This window comes from Zootoca vivipara, chromosome 2, assembly GCF_963506605.1.
Source record: "Zootoca vivipara chromosome 2, rZooViv1.1, whole genome shotgun sequence".
Taxonomy (NCBI): Eukaryota; Metazoa; Chordata; class Lepidosauria; order Squamata; family Lacertidae; genus Zootoca; species Zootoca vivipara.
In genome coordinates this window covers 121,052,061-121,057,255 of record NC_083277.1, presented here as the reverse complement: position 1 = coordinate 121,057,255, position 5,195 = coordinate 121,052,061, and positions in this window count along the sequence as shown.

The following is a 5,195-nucleotide window of genomic DNA, read 5'->3' as shown; positions in this document are numbered from 1 at the left end:
GTTACTGTTTCTTTACTTGTTTATTTTTTGGGGGGTGCGTGTGTGTTTTGTATCAAGTATTAAAATATGTATTTAAAACAAAGTCTTATGGGGTTGGTCTTTTGTCAGCTCAACTCACAGCTCTGGAAGCAGGGGGGGGGTGTACAGCCCGTATTTTAAGAGGCTGAAAACACCCCGCCTGGATGAGATGGAAATAGGGTGGTGGAAGGAAGGAGGAGCAAGAGAAAAGGAAGTGAAGGTAAAACTGATATGTGCATCCAAGATGCACAATAGGAGAGAGGCTACAGCATGGAAATAGGGGAGAGTTGAGAATAGGAAGGGTGAACGAGAGAGTGAAGGTGAACATGAGGGGATTTCAAAAAAGCAGAGCGCAGGAGGCATGGGAATGAAAGGAAGTGCATGAAAGGGCCTGAAGAAAAGGAAGAGGTGGTGAAAAGGTGCTTGGTCACTAAGTAGTCCAGTGTGGAAAGAGGCAGATGCAGGAGTTTACCATGGGAGTGGATCGTGTGCAAGGCGGGGGTTGACTAAAAGGAGGAAGAATCAACATGGGTGTGAAGGTGAAAATGGGTGCAGAGGGGGTGTTGCAGAATAGAAGTGGCTTCAGAAATGGGGTTTCGAAGGTGAAAATTGACCTTAGCTACATGAGTTACAAGAGGTGATTTCTGCACATACTGTAGAGGGAAATGAGGAGCAAACCGGAGAAGGAAAACACTGATCCTAAACCTCTGCTGCCTTGTGGGAGAAGAAAAGGGTGAGGAGTAAACCCTACACAAATCTTAAGTGGAGTCCCTAAGGCGGTTGAATGGCTCCTTGTCTGCCTCCTTCCAGCAACACTGGGAGGGGGGGGGCTGGGCAGCCCAGGATCTCCAGACACACTGCCCAGGCTTGTGCCCCAGGGAGGTCACCGTTGGCTTCAGTGCGGATTTCACCCCTGGCGGCACACTCCCTTGTTTCTCGAGACAGAAGGATGGCAACAACCATAGTTGTACAAGGGTGGGAAGGGGAGGCTCTAGGGAGTTAATGTTGGGACACAGCTCCTAGTATATTTGCTTATCTCACGATATATTGAAAGCTGGCTCTATTCCAGGCATCCCCAAACTTTGGCCCTCCAGATATTTTGGACTACAGTTCTCATCATCCCTGACCACTGGTCCTGTTAGCTAGGGATCATGGGAGTTGTAGGCCAAAACATCTGGAGGGCCGCAGTTTGGGGATGCCTGCTCTATTCTTTATTTTCATTGCCATGATCCTACACTTTGTCGATGGGAAACTCCCCACTGGAGTAGAAATCATGTATCGAACAGATGGAAAGCTCTTCAATCTGAGTAGGCTGAAAGCAACGAGTAAGGTTACCGTAACGTCCATCATCCCCTTCATGGATCAATGCCTTGTCGTGGCGAAGGGGCTTGAATAACTCAGAGAAGCTATGAGCTATGCCATGCAGGGCCACCCAAGATGGACAGGTCATAGTGGAGAGTTTTGACTAAACGTGATCCACCTGGAGAAGGAACTGGCAAGCCACTCCAGTATCCCTGCCAAGAAAACTCCATGGACAAAGACAACAGGCATATAAAAGTTATGACGCTGGAAGATGAGCCCCTCAGGTCGGAAGGCGTCCAACATGCTACTGAGGAAGAGCGGAGGACAAGTACAAGTAGATTCAGAGCTGATGAAGCGGCTGGGCCAAAGCCGAAAGGACGCTCAGTTGCGGATATGCCTGGAAGCGAAAGGAAAGTCCGATGCTGTAAAGAAAAATATTGCATAGGAACCTGGAATGTAAGAACCATGAGTGGAGGTAAGCTGGATGTGGTCAAAAATGAGATGACAAGAATAAATATCGACATCCTGGGCATCAGTGAACTAAAATGGAAGGGAATGGGCGAATTCAGTTCGGATGACTATCATATCTACTACTGTGGGCAAGAATCCTGTAGCAGAAATGGAGTGGCCCTCATAGTCAACAAAAGAGTGGCAAAAGCTGTAATGGGATGCAATCTCAAAAATGACAGAATGATCTCGATACGAATCCAAGGCAGACCTTTTAACATCACAGTAATCCAAGTTTATGCACCAACTACCGGTGCTGAAGAAAGTGAAATTGACCAATTCTATGAAGACCTACAACACCTTCTAGAAATGACACCAAAGAAGGATGTTCTTCTCATTACAGGGGACTGGAATGCTAAAGTAGGGAATCAAGAGATAAAAGGAACAACTGGCAAGTTTGGCCTTGGAGTTCAAAATGAAGCAGGGCAAAGGCTAATAGAGTTCTGTCAAGAGAACAAGCTGGTCATCACAAACACTCTATTCCAACAACACAAGAGACGACTCTACACATGGATATCACCAAATGGACAGCATCGAAATCAGATTGATTATATTCTCTGCAGCCAAAGATGGAGAAGCTCCATACAGTCAGCAAAAACAAGACCTGGAGCTGACTGTAACTCAGATCATCAGCTTCTTATAGCAAAATTCCAGCTTAAACTGAAGAAAGTAGGAAAAACCACTGGGCCAGTAAGATACAATCTGAATCAAATCCCTTATGAATACACAGTGGAAGTGAGGAACAGGTTTAAGGATTTAGATTTGGTGGACAGAGTGCCTGAAGAACTATGGATGGAGGCTCGTAACATTATACAGGAGGCAGCAACGAAAACCATCCCAAGGAAAAGGAAATGCAAGAAAGCAAAATGGCTGTCCAACGAGGCCTTACAAATAGCGGAGGAGAGGAGGCAAGCAAAATGCAAGGGAGATAGGGAAAGATACAGGAAACTGAATGCAGATTTCCAAAAAACAGCAAGGAGAGACAAGAGGGTCTTCTTAAATGAGCAATGCAAAGAAATAGAGGAAAACAATAGAATGGGGAAAACCAGAGATCTGTTCAAGAAAATTGGAGATATGAAAGGAACATTTCGTACAAAGATTACCATAATCAAGGACAAAAGTGGTAAGGACCTAACAGAAGCAGAAGACATCAAGAAGAGGTGGCAAGAATACACAGAGGAATTATACCAGAAAGATATGGAGGTCTCGTACACCTCAGGTAGTGTGGTTGCTGACCTTGAGCCAGACATCTTGGAGAGTGAAGTCAAATGGGCCTTAGAAAGCATTGCTAATAACAAGGCCAGTGGAAGTGATGATATTCCAGCTGAACTGTTTAAAATTTTAAAAGATGATGCTGTTAAGGTGCTACACCCAATATGCCAGCAAGTTTGGAAAACTCAGCAATGGCCAGAGGATTGGAGAAGATCAGTCTACATCCCAATTCCAAAGAAGGGCAGTGCCAAAGAATGCTGCAACTACCGCACAATTGCGCTCATTTCACACGCTAGCAAGGTTATGCTTAAAATTCTACAAGGCAGGCTTAGGCAGTATGTGGACCGAGAACTCCCAGAAGTGCAAGCTGGATTTCGAAAGGGCAGAGGAACCAGAGACCAAATAGCAAACATGCGCTGGATTATGGAGAAAGCTAGAGAGTTCCAGAAAAACGTCTACTTCTGCTTCATTGACTATGCAAAAGCCTTTGACTGTGTCGACCACAGCAAACTATGGCAAGTTCTTAAAGAAATGGGAGTGCCTGATCACCTAATCTGTCTCCTGAGAAATCTCTATGTGGGACAAGAAGCTACAGTTAGAACTGGATATGGAACAACTGATTGGTTCAAAATTGGGAAAGGAGTACGACAAGGTTGTATATTGTCTCCCTGCTTATTTAACTTATATGCAGAATTCATCATGCGAAAGGCTGGACTAGATGAATCCCAAGCCGGAATTAAGATTGCTGGAAGAAATATCAACAACCTCAGATATGCAGATGACACAACCTTGATGGCAGAAAGCGAGGAGGAATTAAAGAACCTTTTAATGAGGGTGAAAGAGGAGAGCGCAAAATATGGTCTGAAGCTCAACATCAAAAAAACCAAGATCATGGCCACTGGTCCCATCACCTCCTGGCAAATAGAAGGGGAAGAAATGGAGGCAGTGAGAGATTTTACTTTCTTGGGCTCCTTGATCACTGCAGATGGTGACAGCAGTCACGAAATTAAAAGACGCCTGCTTCTTGGGAGAAAAGCAATGACAAACCTAGACAGCATCTTAAAAAGCAGAGACATCACCTTGCCGACAAAGGTCCGTATAGTTAAAGCTATGGTTTTCCCAGTAGTGATGTATGGAAGTGAGAGTTGGACCATAAAGAAGGCTGATCGCCGAAGAATTGATGCTTTTGAATTATGGTGCTGGAGGAGACTCTTGAGAGTCCCATGGACTGCAAGAAGATCAAACCTATCCATTCTTAAGGAAATCAGCCCTGAGTGCTCCCTGGAAGGACGGATCGTGAAGCTGAGGCTCCAATACTTTGGCCACCTCATGAGAAGAGAAGAATCCTTGGAAAAGACCCTGATGTTGGGAAAGATTGAGGGCACTAGGAGAAGGGGACGACAGAGGACAAGATGGTTGGACAGTGTTCTCGAAGCTACGAACATGAGTTTGACCAAACTGCGGGAGGCAGTGCAAGACAGGAGTGCCTGGCGTGCTATGGTCCATGGGGTCACGAAGAGTCGGACACGACTAAACGACTAAACAACAACAACAACGTCCATCATAGAGCTTTAGTATGCTGATGACAACGTAGTGTGTGCACGCTCAGAGGATGACCTCCAAGCCATCCTAAATATCTTTGCAGAAGCTTAAAAAAAGCTTGGGCTATCACTCAACAGCCAAAAAACCAAAGTGCTGCACCAACAAGTACAAAATAACCCCCCTGCAGCACCACAAATCCAACTCAGTGGTGTAACGTTGGAAAATGTTGATCATTTCTCCTACCTAGGCAGTTACCTTTCCACAAGGGCCAACATTGATGCCAAAATCCAGCATCACCTGAGCTCTGCGAGGGCGACTTTCTCCCGATTGAAGTGCAGAGTGTTTGAGGACCAGAACATTCACAGGGAAACCAAAATGCATGTTTACAAAGCTATTGTACTACCAACCTTACTATATGCTTGTGAAACACGGACCACTTATAAACGCCACCTCCAACTCCTCGAAAGATTCCATCAACGGTGTCGCCGAAATTTTTTACACATCACTTGGGAAGACAGGCAAACTAATATCAGTGTACTGGAAGAAGCAAAGATCACCAGTGTTGAAGCAATGATTCTTCAAAATCAACTTCGTTGGACTGGTCATGTTGTACG